Here is a 17,966-nt window from a genome sequence, read left to right as displayed (position 1 = left end):
CGGCCCGCATGAAGCTGCATTTTGCTCAATCCGGCCCGTGACCTAAAATGAGTTTGACACCCCTGGAATAAACAATCGATGTTTTGGATCCTTCATCAGGACTGGAAAGGAAGGGGGAAGCAGCCAGAATAAGAATGTGGGCAGAGGGGTAGGAGTACAAGCTAGGAGATGATAGGTGAAGCCTGGTGGATGGAGGAGGGGGAATAAACTGAGAAGCTGGGAAGCAATAGGTAGAGCAGGTAAAGGGCTGAAGAAGATGGAATCTGATAGGAGAGGAGTGTGGACCATGGGTGAAAAGGAAGGAGAAGGGACACCAGAGGAATGTGACAAGCAAGTAAGGAGAAGAGAAGAGGTAAGAGGGGACCGCTTTAAATATTTTAAGGCACTGGGTCTTTGTGAACAAAAGATAGAAGCTTATTGTCAACAGACAGAACTGTGGAACAATTAGATTAATTCTAATCTTATTAAAATACAGAGCAGGCTCAAGGGGCTGAATGGCTCATTCCTGCTTCGACTGTTTGTATCGATGCTCCCCCCAAAATAAACCACCTAAATTTTTACCAGATTGAATTTAGTTTTTCATTTATGCAGCTGTTCTGTAAACACTGTATTTCTTGGGCAGTCTTCCAGATTATTAGCTTTGCTCGCCTCACCCGCCCCCCACCCCCCGCAATTCCTCTGCATCCTGCTTCTAGCTTCTGAGTCCAAATTACTTATGTTCATGATGAACAATGTTGATTACCTCAGACACCACAGGCACCAAGAGAATAATGGCTGTCTGACATTCAAATGTTACCTTTTCAGAATATAGATGGAGAAATCAAAATGCCTTTGCATACTGGCCTTCGGAGATTTGCTGAGTTTTAATTCTTTTCTCATCTTCGGTTTCGCTGCTCCTCCAAAGTAGCTACGTGAATACTACCAGAGGCTCTCAAGTGGCGCCCACAAGTGGCCATTTCTCCCCTTTGCGCTCAGACAATGAATATTCAACCATTGCATGATTTCTGCCAGTCTTGACCTGCCTCAACTCGATGTCTATGCCTGCATACTAAGCAGGAATCAAAGGGACTGCTGCCTGATCCCGCTTGGCCCAGGAGCACTGAGATGAAACCCTGACCCACTCTTCCATCCTGGCTAAGATTAATTATCTCATCACAGATTGTGGATGCTGCAATTATTTTTATTAGCTTGCATTAGGCTCCCAGATAGGTGGGAAATGAGTAGCTGTCTGCCAGTTGATGTTGTTAGTTCATTTTTGACAGTGTGGCCCCAGCACAGAGGTTTGAATGTGTTCATGCACATTTTTTTTATTTACAGTGTCAATAAAAATAAATGTTGTAGCCAGAGCCTGCTTGAGAAAGAATATTGTTAACAGTACTTGCATTCTGAAGTACTGTTAAACACAATAGTCTCTATGACTGTTCAGACTTCATTGTGCACAACTGTGTTGGTTGTAACGCATCAGAGTCAAGTTGCCTGTCCACAACAGGCAGCATTTCCTGGTGGCTAATCATTTTAATTTCACTCCCCATTTCCACTCTGATGTGTATGTCTACTGCCTCCTCTGCTGCCACGATGAGGCCACTCTCAGGTTGGAGGAGCATTAACGCATAGTCTGGCTGGGTAGCCTCCAAATTGATTGCATGAACATTGATTTCTGTAGCTTCCAATAAATTTCTATCCTCTCTGTTTTCTCTATTTTGCCTTTCCCTATTCTGGTTCCCCTGTTATCCCTTCTCTTCTCCATACCTGCCTATCACCTCCTTCTGGTGCCCTTTCTCCTTCCCTTTTTCCCATGGTTCTCTCTCCATCCCATTAGCTTCATTCATCTTCAGACCTTTAATTTTTTGATTTTACACTTCATCCTCCCTCCCTTCCCCCTCACCTGGCTTTAGGAGTGCCTGTCAGCTTGTACTCCTTGCCCATCCCCTACTTTCTTATTAAGGTTCTTCCCCCTTCTTCTCCAGTCCTGATGAAGGTTTTGAGCCTGAAATGTTGACCATTTATTCCTCTCCATAGATGCTGCCTGACATGCTGATTTCCTCCAGCATTTAGTGTGTGTTACTCTTGACTTTCAGCATCTGCAGAATCTCTCGTGTCTGTGGCCATGTTAACTATCTGCACTAGTAACTTAGTGGTTTAGGCCCTGAATTAATTGGCCCGAAATATCAACTGTTTATTTCCCTCCATAGGGACCTGGACCTGCTGAGTTCCTCCAGCATTTTGTCTCTGATGGTCACTGTTTTGTTTTGTAACTCCAAAAACTAATAGAAAGGAAAACATGGAGCCATAGATAACATGTCTACTTTGTTCTTACTTTAGTGAGAAGCTTACATATGACATGGTGGTTAATCAAACAATATATCTACAATATTACTGATATATTAAATACACAACACTTCTCCCTGCTTAACTATAAGCTCCAACGCAATATTGAATGTATTCCAACATATATACATATACGGTAGTGAGGGGGTCAGCACTACACTTTATGGTACAGGTGACCTAGATTCTATTCCTGCTGCTGCCTGTAAAGAGTTTGTCTGTTCTCTCCATGACTGTGTGGGTTTCCTCTGGGTGCTCCAGTTTCCTCCCACAGTCTGAAGACACACTTGTTGGTAGGTTAATTGGTCATTGTAAATTGTCCAGTCATTAGGCTAAGATTTAACTGGAGGATTGCTGGGCAGCAAGACTCAAAGGGCCAGAAGGGCCTATTCCAGTCTGAATCTCAATAAGTAAATGAAAATAAGTAAACACATTTTGAATATATACAGTCTACTCTATAACACAACCACTATATCGGCATCCAAAGCACAGAAAACTTTAAAATGTCCTATTCAGGCCTAAAGGCACTCATTTTCATTCCTGACTGCAACTCAATTACATCTCTGGCTGCTTTTTCCATTGTTACAGGAATTTCGACTGCTCTTTTAAATGTGAGTTGTGCTTCAGTTAGGAGTTGGTTTTTTTTAATGCTTTCTTTTAAGATTCCACAAACTAAGCGATCTCTCAGTGCATAATTAGACCCTTCACTGAACTGACAATGCTCGGACAATCTCTTCAATTCAGACACATAAGCTATAATGGACTCCCATTACATTGAAACCTATCAAATACTGAAAGGCCCAGATAGAGTGGATGTGGACAGAATGTTTCCTATAGTGGAAGAGTCTAGGACCAGCATACAAGGACATCTCTTTAGATCAGAGATGAGAAGGAAGGGTGGTTAATCTGTGAAATTCATTGCTACATACCACTGTAGAGGCCAAGTGTTGGAGTGTATTTAAAGCTGAGTTTAATAGGTTTGTTGATTAGTAAGGCAATCTAAGGTTACGGGGAAAAGGCAGGAAAGTAGGGTTGAGACGTATTTTCAATCAGCCATAATGAAATGGTGGAGTGGACTCAATAGGCCAAATGGCCAAGTTGTACTCCTATGTTTTATAGCCTTACGGTGTCTGTAGACGTCATGGAGGCATACAGTCCCAAAACAGGCCCTTCAGCCCATCAAGTCCACACAAACTATCAAGCAGCCACCTACACATTCTTCACACATTTCCATCAACTTCACCAATATACAATGACATCTTGTAGTGGCTAATTAAGCAGCAACACTACACACCTTTGCTATAAACACACAAAATTCTGGAGGAACTCAGCATGTCTGGCAGCATCCATGGAGAGGAGTAGACCATTGACATTTCAGTCTAAGACCATCAGGACTGGAAAGGAAGGGGTCAGAAGCTAGAATAAGAAGGTGGGGTGTGGCGGAGGAGAAAAAGCTGGCAAGTGATAGGTGAATCGGGTGAGGGGGAAGTGGGTGATGTAAGAATCTGGGAGGTGCTAGGTGGAAAATGTAGAGAGCTGAGGAAAAAAGAATGTGATAGAAGAGGGAAGTGGAGTAGAGGGAAGGAAGTGGGCAACCAGAGGAGGGATATTATTGTGGTGTGGAAGGAGACCAGAGCACTAAGACAGAACGTACAGGAAGAAGTGCAAACTCCGCAGAGGCAGCATTGGATTTCAGCATCATACCCAGTTCACTGCATCTCCATTAACTATGCCACAGTGCCAGCCTTAGCTGCAGTGTGATAGGCACGTAGCCACCTGCTATTTTGATTGCCCTGGGACTAAATATGGAGCAGGACCATAGGATAATGAGTTAATCTTTGTTCTTATTATGTTTGGAAACAAATTCTCTTGATGAGGCATCCCTTGAATCCAGATCTTGGAAGAGCTTTCACAAAGAGGCCACATGTCACTCCATGGGTGGGAAGCAGAAATGACTCAAAGGGTGGATATCAGCCAAAAGACTGCAAGCTGAAGATGTATTATCTCTTGGTATCAGAAACAAGCAGACACAGGGTGCTAAAGGACAAGGCAATCTATACTAGCGAATGTGTGCCTGAATGCTAAAAGAGAAACGATGTTATTCCTGAGCTAGATGCTGTTAAGGCATTGCAGTGCAAAACTATAGTCGTATCAATTTTTTTTTTGCAGAAACAGAATCAGGCTTATTATTACTGACATTATGTATTTTGTGAAAACAATTGTTTTGTGGCAGCAGTGCAATACATAAAAAAATTATAGGTTGAAATAAAAATATAAAAAATAAATAAATAGTACAAAAAAGAGAGAAAAATAGTGAGGTGGTGTTCATGGTACATGGATCATTCATAAATCCAATGGCGGGCGGGGGGGGAAGAAGCTGTTCCTAAAGCATTAAATGTGCATTTTCAGGTTGTGACCGTGCTTCTTGATGGCAGTGATGAGAAGGGGGCATGTCCTGGATGATGAGGGTCCCCAATGATGGATGCTGCCTCTTGGGGCACTGTGTTTTGGAGATGTCCTTGACGGAGGGAGACTAGCGTCCATGATTCCTAAATGGACTTTGAAGCTTTGGACGCTACCTCACTTTTTTTAATATACAGTATTTCTGTTTTTGCACATTTTTAATGATCTATTAGATGTATGCAATTGATTTACTTGCTTATTTATTTATTTTTAATTTTATTTATTATTATTTTCTCTTTCTGCTAGATTATGTATTGCATTGAACTGCTGCTGCTAACGAATTTTGCGTCACATGCCGGTGATAGTAAACCTGATTCTGATGGAGCTGGCCTAGTCTACAATGCTCTATAGACCTTTCGATCTTCTGCATCGGACCCTCTGTACAAGGTGGAATGCAACCACTCAGAATATTCTCCATGGTAAATCTGTAGAAATTTGCTAGGGTGTTTGGTGAAATACAAAATCTCCTCAAACTCCTAATGAAGTCTAGCTTCATTATTTAAAGGGATGTACTCGAAGGGTTAGCTATTCCTAGATAATGATAATAAATATGAAGTGCAGGGTCAGAATGTCTTCAGAAAATAGAGGAAAGATGAGATTTGAGGTAGTGTCTTCTCATAGGAATTTGTGGCTTCAGGGTTTCGAACCTAATCGATGATGAACCTTGAGAAAAGGTGCTTCTCTGGTTAAATACTTTAGTGTAAAGAAAGGGCTAATCTAATAAACAGGGGTCAGAAGATAGTAAGTTTCCTCTGTTGAAAGGTGACAAAGATTTGTGAAACAAGGAGGTTATTTTGAGAGAAGAGTTTAACCAAGTGAATATAATCTGGGATTGCCCAAGTGGCTCAGAAACTGGTGTAGAAAATATTGCACATGACTGCTTCCTGACCTAGTGAGTCAGGAAAACCACAGTAAGCCAAGCGCAGCTTAATTTGATGTGACAACTATAATAACACGTATTAGACTGGAGTGGAATGTGGCCGAATCCTGGACTGAAAGCAACCATGGAAAAATCAAGTGCAATAAGATTTTCATTTCAGGAATACCATAAGACCATACGACCATAACACATAGGAGCAGAATTAGGTCCTTTGGCTCATCGAGTCTGCTCGGCCATTTCATCATGGCTGATCAAATTTTTCGCTCAGCCCTAATCCCCTGCCTTCTCCCCGTATCCCTTCATGCCCCGACCAATGAAGAACCTATCAATCTCTGCCTTAAATATACATAAAGACTTGACCTCCACAGCAGCCTGTGGCAAAGAACTCCACAGATTCTTTGCCACAGAATACCTCAGAGCAACGTTTGATCTTATGCTGCTTGGTAGAGACCAACTTCAGTCAGCTGACGGTGCAGTTTAAGTTAATCAATTAGCAACAAGCGAGTATTCTTAAAAGGAAAATGGGGGTTGTGTAAAATAAATGCAGGCTCTGCATTAGCAAAGGAGCTCTCCTTCTTCAGTTTAGTAGCTTATTTTTGTTTGGTTACTCTCTTATGAATTAGAGTCATCTGCACCTGAACCATAGCCCTTCATACCAATCTAGCTCATTCCTCACTCTCACCTCCCTCTGAGTGAAGTAGTTCCCCTTAAATATTTCACTCTTAACCTGTGACCTCCTATCCTGGGTAAGAGATACAATTATCCTGGATGATCCTGGAAGACAGTACACATGTTTACATCAACAGCGAAGAGATTGAGATAGTTGAGGGATTCAAGTTCCTAGGACCTCTAGCCTGACTGGTAGAACCATATCGAGTCATTGGCCAAGAAGGTGCACAGGTGCCTCTACTTCTCGGGAGGCTAAAGAAATTTGGCATACCCTCTTTAGCAACACCAATTTTTATAGCTGCACAAAAGAAAGTGTCCAAACTGGATGCATCTATCTATTCTTCCCATGACCAGAGGAAACTGCTGAAAGCTATGGAAACAGCTGAACACATCTTGGTAACCAGCTTTCCCTCCATGGATTCTGTCTGCACTTCAAGGTTCAAAAGTCTGAAGCTCATATAAATTTCTTATCAAAATACGTATATGTCACCATATGCTGCCTTGAGATTAATTTTCTTGCAGGCATTTACAGTAAAAATACAATAGAGTTTACAAAAAAATGTACATAAATGGACAAAGATTGGCACAAACACCTAATGGGCAAAAGAAGAAAAGCTTCGCAAATAAAAAAATTAATACTGAGAACATGAGATGCAGTAAGTCCTTGAAAGCGAGTCAGTAGGTCACAGAATCAGTTCAGATTAGTAGGGATTGATGCTATCCATGCTGGTTCAGGAGCCTGGTAATAACTGTTTCTGAACCTGATGGAGTTGGACCTAAGACTTCTGTACCTTCTACACGATGGTTGTAGCAAGAAGAGAGCATGGCTAAGATGGTGGAGTTCTTTGATGATGGTTGCTGTTTTCTTGTGGATGTCTATGTAAATGTAGTCAATGGTGGGGAGGGTTTCATCTATGATGTACATGGCTGAATCAAATGCTTCCTGTAGCCTCTTCTGTTCCTGGGCATTGCTTTCCATGCCAGGCCGTTTTGCAACCAATTAGGATATTCTCCATTGTGCACCTAGAGAAGTTTTCCAAAGTCTTTGGTGACATACCAGATCTACACAAACTTCTAAAAAAGTAGAGGTGTGGTCATGCCTTCTTTGTAACGGCACTTACGTGCTAGCTCCAGGACAGACCCTCTGATACGCTAACACCAAAGAATTCAAAGCGACTGAATCTCTCCACCTCTGATCTCCTAATGAGGCCTGGCTTATGGACCTTTGACTTCTTCCTCCTGTATTAGTAATCAGTGATCAGCTCTTTGGTTAAAATGCCAATATATTCAAAGACTCTACCCACCCTGTGCATTCTTCCTTCTCCCCCCTCCCATTAGGATACAAAAGCCCAAAAGAACATACCACTAGGCTCAAGGACAGGTTTATCCCGCAGTTATAAAACTATTGACTAGTCCACTAGTACAATAAAATGAACTCATAACCTCACAATTTACCTCATTCCAGCCTTGCACCTTAAAGTCTGCCTGTAGTGCCCTTTCTCAGTAACTGCTCACTTCATACTGCATTCTGTTATTATTTTTCATTGTGTTGCCTCAATGCACCATTGTAATGAAATGATCTGTATTAAGACCATAAGACTTAGGAGCAGAATTAGGCCATTTGGCCCATCGAGTCTGCTCCACTATTCAACCATGGCTGATCCTTTTTCCCTTCCTCGGTCCCACTCTCCAGCCTTCCCCTAGTAGTAACCTTTGGTGCCTTTTCCAATCAAGAACCTATCAATCTTTGCCTTAAATACACCCAATGACCTGGCCTCCACAAATGCCTGTGGTAATAAATTCCACAAATTCACCACCCTCTTGCTAAAGAAATCTCTCTGCATCTCTGTTTTAGATGGACACTTCTCTGTTCTGAGGCTGTGCCCTTTTGTCCAGGAGTCCCCCATCATGGGAAACATTCTTTCCACATCTACTCTATCTAGGTCTTGCAACGTTTGAAAGGTTTCAATGAGATCCCCCCTCATCCTTCTACATTCCAGTGAGTACAGACCCAGAGCCTTCAAATGTTCCTCATATGATAACTCATTCATTCCTTGATTCATCCTTGTGAACCTCCTCTAGACCCTCTCCAATGCCGGCACATCTTTTCTTAGATGAGGAGCCCAAAACTGTTTACAATACTCAAGGTGAGAATCACCAGTACTTTATAAAACCTCAGTATCACATCCCTGCTCTTGTATTCTAGACTTCTTGAGATGAATGCTGACATTCATGCAAAACAAGGGTTTTGAATATACCTCTGTACACGTGACAATAATAAACAAGTTTGCCGATTATTTTTTTAAGCACACCGAAGGCACTAGGAAGATGTAAGACACTGATGTTTGACCCTAAGCTGATGATCCTCTACCATCAGATTTGTGAATGGCCCATGAACACTATCTCATTATTCCCTTTATTTTGCACAATGTATTTATTTTGTAATTTACAGTAACTTAGGTATTTGCACTGTATAGCTTCCACAAAAGAACAAATTTCTCTTCATATAAGGCGATGATAATAAACCTGATTCTGATTGTGATGAATCAAAAAGAAAATTGGGAATACAGCAGATTTTACTGCTCCTGAAGGGGGAGTGATGAGACTGAACACAGGCTTTCATGTAAGATATTTAGAAGCATGTTAAAAGATTATTTGGGGGAGGGAGATGGAAGGGGGAATCTAGAGATGAGCAGAACGTTCATGCAAAATCTAATAATTTAGCACATATCAGCTGGATAAGAGACAAACTGCATTTCTACTACAGAATGGATAATTATGCAGCCAAAGCAAGGTGAACATAAAATGGTTAAGATCTGAAATTCTGCTGCGTTCATAAAAGCCTGAATTATAATGGGCAAATGGCCTTTATCTGTATCGATTAGTGTGCCATTAGCAGAGGCCTGAGTGCAACTTGCCTGTCTGTCTCTTGAGAAATGGTACATGGAATCTTAAAGAGGAATGTGGAAGCATTCAAATCTGCACTTTAAAATGTTAAGGTATCAAGGAAGGATATTTAATGCTGCAACTTCAACTTTTTTACAGAATGATCTTTAAATGGATTGTTCAATATCCTACAAATTTATAGTTGCTGATATAAAATTACAGAAGGTTCCTTGTGTGTATTCATGTGAGCTGCATGTGCAGTTATTACTAAAAACTCATTTCCAAACATTTTCCACATAATCTAGCTTTTATATTGATATACTAATGTACAAATATGTAACCGATGGCATCTGCACTTGTGGTAATGAGCTTAACCTTTCAGATCCACACACAAGGGATAACTTTATTCCTAAATATGGCCATTTGGCTGGGGCAGCAGCACTAAAGAAGCCCACCTACCACTGCATAGTCTAGATGCCCCATATGGCTGCTCTTTAATTCTCTCCAAAAAGCACTTTTTAGATTGTATGTGATCAGCCCAGTTCTCAAAGGGCAAGACATTCACTTCGCTGTATTTACGGATGGAAGAGCTTGAATTAAATATTTATATTTGTTATTTTCACTCTGCACTTAGGTGCTGAGCTGCAGATTACTGCTCTTGCCTCTGCTCTGGCAGGGCTCCTTTCGTGGTCCCTCATGTCAAAACAGAGCAGTCTCATCAGCAGGAAATTTAACAATAAAAAAGAGCACACTTCCCTTTGTCCTCAGTTGCTAATATCACTATTTTTCAGCTGTTGCGGTACAGCGATAGATTTTGTTAATTGATTTTCTGTTGAAAGAGATGCATCACCTTTAACCTCACAGATGTACCAATGGAAAAGGTCATTAGAGAAGTGGTGCTGCATGAAAATAGCACAGTTGTAGTGAACATTGGCCATGCATTTCAATAAAACATTCAACCTCATCAGTCTGGGCTGATGCTATAAGCAGTTACCTCATGCATCATGCATGCATCCAAGAGGCGGTGAAATAATTTTATTCCCGGGTAGGGAAGTGCTGGGATTTGAATAAATAAATAAATAAAATTTGAAAAGTTCTTCTGATCTATTTGTGCTAAAATGCAGGATAAATGTCACCAGGGGACAAAAATATTGACAATGCGGTCTACTGTTATTTTTCCTGCGATGAACTCCACAGTTGGTCGGGAAAATGCTGAAACGCTCAGCTGATTAAAAAGATCCAAAACAGCCCAGTAACTAGACGTGAACATCTGAGAAAGAGACAAAAAATGTGATTACTTTTCCATACCTTTCCTTTTTATAAGGAACAATTGCCACAGTGAGAGAAAACGGTTAGGTTAGGTTCGTTTATCTTGTCACATTAATTGCTTGTTAACTGACATTAATTCAAATAGGAAGAAATAACATGTAGAGTTAGGTAAAGGCAACGGTCATGTTATTGTTACTAAATGGTCAAAGGCTCATTTATCTATGGCTTTTGGCAGAAATAATAAAAGTATTAGATTTACGCCACTAAATGAAGTACTTACCCATCTCACTGGGATGTGGTTGATTGAGCTATATATCATTTGGATGTCCTTCACTGTTGTCCACATTAGATTACATCGCTCAAATAATTGAATATTTCTGTTCATATAATTCACTCAAGTGTTTTGTAGCTATAAAAATTAATGGGATGAAGCTTTAATAAACATCAAGTCACAGATTAATTCAACAGCTATAATGGCTTTAGTGTGAAAATAATATGAAGATCAATCATGCAGAATAACATCAAGAAGCATGGATGCAGGAAAGATGATGCAAGCTCCAGGAATACAGTTAGATGTTTTTACAGCTTCGGTAGATGTGGATTCTTGAAGAAGAATGACGCTATTGGACTGCATTGACTGAGTCGCTGAATCTTGATAACTTCCATGTCCTTCAACGCACTTGCAAAAGCATTCTAGTAGAAAGTTGTCTTCAATCACAATATAGTAACCATGCTTCCTTATACTCCACTTTTGAAATTTGAACTGGAATTTTGGAAGCAGAGTATAATGTCCCTGTTACATTACATGTGGCTGAGGGCTATTTTCTACAATTGTTTCCTTCCATCATTCAGTCATTCTCATTTCTCCATGCCTCTGAAAGCTCGATAGACAGCCAATGCTGGAATATGGAGGTACAAACGATCTGCTGGAGGAATTCAGGGGTCAGGGCAACATCCGTGGAAGGAAAGTAATTTTCACTCTTTCGGTTCAAAACAGGTCAGGACTCTTCATGCATCTGTTCAGTCTAATACCATCACCTCTAACTTCTATGGCCCCACTCATAGCCCTTTCTTAATTATTCCTGACTATCTACTACAAGTCAATCGAGCTTGGCACAGTATTTCAATAGTTGATGCTGCTTATTTGCAACTGCAGGTATTGGGTTCGATTCTGACCATGTGTGATTTGCAAGTTCTATCTATTTGTGTTTCTTTTGGGGGCTCCAGTTTCCTTCTAAACCCCTGGTTAGTTCTGGGAAGCTAACCTAGCTTCTGAATCTGAATCAGAATCAGGTTTGTTATACCGACATACATCATGAAATTTATTCTTTTGTGATAGCAGTGTAGAGCTAGACAAAAAATTTGCTAAGTTACAATACAAACTAAAGTAAATAAATAATGCAAAAGAGGAATAGTGAGGTGGTGTTCATGGGTTCATGGACCATTCAGAAATCTGATGGCTGAGGGGAAAAGCTGTCCTAGAACACTGAGTGTTGGTTTTCAGTCTCTTTTACCTCCTCCCTAATGGTAGTAATGAGAAGAGGGGACGATGTTGATGGTGAGGGTCCTTAATGATGGACACGCTGCATCCGCAAAGCAAACAGCATTATGAAGGACCCCATGCACCCCTCAAACAAACTCTTCTCCCTCCTGCCATCTGGGAAAAGGCACCGAAGCATTCGGGCTCTCATGATCAGACTATGTAACAGTTCTTTCCCCCAAGCCATCAGATTCCTCGATACCCAGAGCCTAGACTGACACCAATCTACTGCCCTCTACTGTGCCTATTGTCTTTATTGTACTGCCTATTATTTATTGTACTGCCTGCACTGTTTTGTGAACTTTACATAGTCCTGTGTAGGTCTGTAGTCTAGTGTAGTTTTTGTGTTGGTTTTACGTAGTTTCAGTGTAGTTTTTGTATTGTTTCATGTAGCACCATGGTCCTGAAAAACATTGTCTCATTTTTACTGTGTACAGTACCAGCAGTTATGGTTGAAATGACAATAAAAAGTGACTTGACTTGACTCATCTCTGAGGCAACACCTTTTGAAGATGACCTCACTGATGGGGAGTTTGTGACTGTGACAGAGCTCGCACTTTATGGAGGTAAGTTACAAAATACTCAAAAGGGGAGTGGATGGTTCTGTGAAAGAGGCTTTCCTTTACTGCTTCTCTCACTCCTCTGGGCAGGATGCAAGGAACTACTGGCCATCCTCTTCTAATCTGCAGTGTCCCTCTTCCATCACTGCAGCTTCTGTCATCTCCGTTCTACTGATATTATTTTGGCATCTACTTCTGTGAACTTGGACTTCCTTGGTCTGTGGGGTTATAGATAGTAACACTCCTGTTTGCCCTTCCTGGCCTCTGGATCTAACATGATGAAACTTAACACCAAGCTTTTCCCAAATTTTACTTCCTAGAATTTGAAAATTATGAAGCATGTTTAGTTCCTTCTCTCTCCTCCTAAAGTTTTTCTTTGTTTAACACTGGCTGGACACCAGTCTTACTTTTAGGTTTACCAAAACGTTCTTTAACTCTTTTAACCCTGGGATGTATCTACTGTGAATTCACAATTGAAAAATTTAAAAAATCTGTATCTACTGGACGTGAAGATAAGAAAATCCCTAAAGTAAAGGACGAGGTAGCAAGACCTCTATTTATTTGGTTACAAATTCATGATAGTGATTCAAGCCAGTGCATTATCTAACAGTTTGGTTACCTAATGATGCTACGAGTCTGTGCAAAGAGGAGCTGACCTTTAGTTAATAAAAGCCTGGTAATGGCTCAAAACCTCATTTCATGTGTAATGTTTTCATTCTTCATTTGGAGAATAATTTTCTGTATGGGAAAACATAATCCAAGAAAGCCTTTCATTTAATCTGCCATGCATGGAGGATAATAGTTGACTGGTGCAATACGTTACAGCAAATCATTTTAGTTAAGCAGTTCAGGTCTACAACAGCGACAGCTGAACACCCTAAGAATATCAGCAGAACCTTAAAATGAATTACTGCCATAAATGTCAGTTATGCATTTTCTTTATCTGGTGACAGTTGGTAGTCATAGTTATTTGCTCCATGTTATTTCTGATTCTAAAATATCACTTTCAGTTATTACTATTGCTCTACGATATTCACTTAAAACTAAGCACCATTTTAATTGAATAGCACGAGCACACAGGGACATTAATTAACTTGTAATAGCAAGAAGCAGGCCTGGAGCAGAAACAACATTTTTCCTCCTGAACGATATCCATCAACGTTCCACTTAATAAAATTACTCATAATTAATATTTCCTGTTTCTGTACAGTACAAATAGTTTCATACCAATTCTCCCCTTTTATCTGTGACATTAATGTGTTTTCTGTGAGGTCTAGAATAATGGTATGTAACATAATGATTGTAGGTTTTATCAAGTGGATACTTTATAATCTTACACTTATTTACAAACATAACGAAGTTAGTGGAAGAAAATGCTGTTAGATCAGTTACTATTTTCCTGATTCATAAAATCTAATGACCACAAGGAAGATCCTCATCAAATATAGCTATCATCTCCAGTCATAAACCTAAGAGATCATGCAGATGCTGGAAATCTAGAGTAACACATACAAAATGCAAAAGGAGTTCAGGCGGAATCTATGGAGAAGAATAAACTGTCGACATTTTGTGCCAAGTCCCTTCATCAGGACCCGATTCTGATGAAAGGCCTCGACACAAAACATTGACAGGTTACAACGCACACCTCCCTCCCCATTCTTGATCTGTCTCTATCTCTCGAGACAGCTTATCTACTGATGTCTATTACAAACCCACAGACTCTTACAGTTACCTGAACTATACCTTCTCCCACCATCTTACTTGTAAAAACATGATCTCATTCTCCCAATTCTTTCGCCTCCACCGTATTTGCTCTCAGGATGAGGCTTTTCATTCCAGAACAAAAGAGATGTCCTCCTTCTTCTAAGAAAGGGGCTCCCCCACCTCCACCATCAAAGCTGCCCTCAACTGCATCTCTTCCATTTCATGCACGTCTGCTCTCACCCCATCCTCCCATCACTCTACCAGGGATAGGGTTCCTCTTGTCCTCATCTACCACTTCACCAGCCTTCACGTCCAGCACAAAATTCTCCGCAACTTCCGCCATCTCCAACGGCATCCCACCACCAAGCACATCTTTCTCTTCCCTCCACTCCTGCTTTACGCAGGGATTGATCCTTAGGGACTCCCTTGTCCATTCATCCCACCCCACTGATCTCCCTCCTGGCACTTATCCTTGCAAGTGGAACAAGTGGTACACCTGCCTCTACACCTCCTCCCTCACTACCATTCAGGGCCCCGAACAGTCCTTTCAGGTGCGGCGGCACTTCACCTGTGAGTCTGCTGACATCATATACTGTATCTGGTATTTCCGACGTTGCCTCCTGTACATCGGTGAGACCCGATGTGGTTTGGGAGACCGCTTCGCTGAGCACCCACATTCTGTTTGCCAGAAAGAGCAGGATCTCCCAGTGGCCACCCATTTTAATTCCACTTCCCATTCCTATTCCGATATGTCTATCCATGGCATCCTCCACTGTCATGATGAGGCTTATATTCAATCTGGGTAACCTCAACTTGAAGGCATGAACATCAATTTCTTGAACTTCTAGTAATGCCCTCTACCCTGCCTCTCCTTCACTATTCCCCATCCCCTTTTCCCTCTCTCACCTTATCTCCTTGCCCACCTGTCACCTCCCCCTGATGCTCCTCCCCCTTTTCTTTCTTCCATGGCCTTCTGTTCTCTTTTTGCAGATTTCCCCTTCTCTAAACCTGTATCTCTTTCACCAATTAACTTCCCAGCTCTTTACTTCGTCCTTCCCCCTTCAGGTTTCACCAGTCACCTTGTGTTTCTCTCTCCCCTCTCCCAATTTTAAATCTACTCCTCAGCAAATTTTCTCCAGTCCTGCCAAAGGGTCTCAGCTCAAAACGTCGAATGTGCTCTTTTCCATAGATGTCGCCTGGCCTGCTGAGTTCCTCCAGCATGTTGTACATGTTATTATCTCTAGTTTATGTTTATTTTTCATTAAAATATCTAGGTATGGTCACAGTAGTCTCTTTCTATGCTATATATTTCTGTGATTTTATGGATTTGCTACATGGTCAAGATTACTGTGTGCAAGTTAAAACAATGCTATTTTTACAATCATGTCGTTGGCTGTGAAAATGGTGGGATTACCTGAAGTTGTGAAAAATGAAGATGGATTGAAAATGAGTGGAATGCAGAGGCATCTAGACTTTATTGTGCATGAAACATAGCACTGGACAACAAAGATTATGCTTCCTGAATACTTCTGTGTGTATCTTATGGATTTTGGGCTGCTGATCATGAACATCACCATGAAGTTTCCCTATCATATATATTTGTTATTTCAATTCATAATCCATGTCAAATAAAATGTTGCCCACAATGTAAGCTGAAAAGTTTTCTATCCTGTCCAGGCTTGCCTGAGCATGCTTAGGCTAGGCGGATGCTGTGTGGAAGGATAGGTTTTAGAAAGGCTGTAAATTTGTGTGAAGGAGACAGACATTTGAGACAGATGTTTGTAAGAACGACTGATGCCAAGATTAATGGAGGCATTTTTTTTGGTCCTCAGATCAAACAGGTCATCAATGACAGGCAATTCAACGAACTTCCAGTGGGAAGAGTGAAATCACATGGCGGGCAACACTACAGAAACTACCTGCGCCTGGTTGACAACATGCTTCAAGCATACAAAACCATGAATTGAAAGACGTCACTGGAGATTCATCTTTTGCATTCCCATTTAGGCTTCTTCCCTGCAATTCGTGGCACTGTCAGTGACGAGCATGATGAAAGGTTTCATCAGGAAATTGCAGTCATGGAGAAACGGTTATCAGGGCAACCGGAATCCATCAATGCTGGCTGATTATTGTTGGACACTTAAGTGAGAAGCCTCAGACCCTGAGTACAAATGAAAATCATCAATAAAACATTTTTAGCTTAGTTCAACTATTGCAAAGTGTCAGCACTGTTATATAATTAAATGCATTATATTCAATAAGAGTTAATTTCTTGTTTCTTCAAATTCCCAAGTAAAGTTTATTGTCATTTAACTACATACATGTGTATAATGTGTATAACCATATAATATATATGAATCTCAGGGTAATTTTGAAGCATTTTGATAACAAATTTACTTAGAACTTTGCTCTTCTATTTTAAGAGCATTGACACAGTATAAGTAAATGTAAGGTTTATTTTTTTATGTTCAGTGCTAATAGAGGAGACTTTGCTTTAAATTCTATCTCCCTCCAGAAGGATACAATTACTTGAAAGTTGGCCAAAACATGTGATCAAAGCAGACAAAAAACGTCTCAAGAGCTAAATATGCCAAGTAGATCTGGATTGTCAGGAATGATATGTGAGTGATAAAGGGAATTAGGGGAGGGATGTGGGAGAAAGAGGATACAGGCAGCATAAAGAATGCCTGAAGTAACTTCCTATATGGCACAAAAAAATCCTCATATCAATTGTTCACACTAAAAATCCCTTGCGGGGGCTTGCATCTGATTAGAAAATGTGAAAAATTGGACTGAGTGGGAGACTACATGTCTGTTTATTGTTACTTAGCTGAATAGCTGGCACAGGATGAATGGAAATGAGCCAGCAGTGTTATTATCGATTTACAGACTTGTGGATGCTTTCTTGGAACCACCTTCTGCCGATGCAGCATACATTCTGAGGAAGTGGTGGATAAGTCATTGGTAATGGGTGCTGGGTGCCTTTGACCATCTATAGCATCAGTTATTTGTATTTCTTATTACGCTGGATAGCTCTTAAGAAATTAAGTGCTTTTGGTTTAGCTCTCTTCACACAAATTGGCTTTTACTTGATGCGTCAGACCTTGATTTCATGTTCATCCTCTAGACTTTTAGAGTTATAGGTTTATACAGCATATAAACAGACCTACTCATCCATAATGAAAAAAATTGCCCATTGTATGCTAGTCCATTTTCCCTACATTTGGACCACATCCCGCTAAACCTTTCATATTCCACGGTCCTGTCCAAATGTATTTTAAATGTTATAACTGTACCTACTTCTACCACCACCTCTGCCACCTCACTCCACAAAGTCACCATTGTCTGAGAGAAAAAGTTTCCATTCAGGCCTCTAGACGTCTTTTGTTGCATTTGGAGAGGATGAAGAATAGAATGGTTGGAGTTGGATGCCGGTGTGGAGATACAGCTCTACCAGAGGTATAAGGCTGCCCTTTGCTAGCTAGCGGGTCACCCCTGGGCAAAGTCTAGAACCTACTTAGCTCCCCGATCACATGAAGCCATGGGAGCAGGATGTGGATGGCTGTATGAACAGCTGGTACATATCACAAGTCCTGGTTGTGCGACCACTAATGCCAGGCAGACAATCTCTGAACAGTGTAAATAATGGCTGGGGTCACCAGTCTTTTCA

Source organism: Hemitrygon akajei, chromosome 8 (genome assembly GCF_048418815.1).
Source record: "Hemitrygon akajei chromosome 8, sHemAka1.3, whole genome shotgun sequence".
Taxonomy (NCBI): Eukaryota; Metazoa; Chordata; class Chondrichthyes; order Myliobatiformes; family Dasyatidae; genus Hemitrygon; species Hemitrygon akajei.
Note: the sequence above shows the minus strand (reverse complement) of the source record.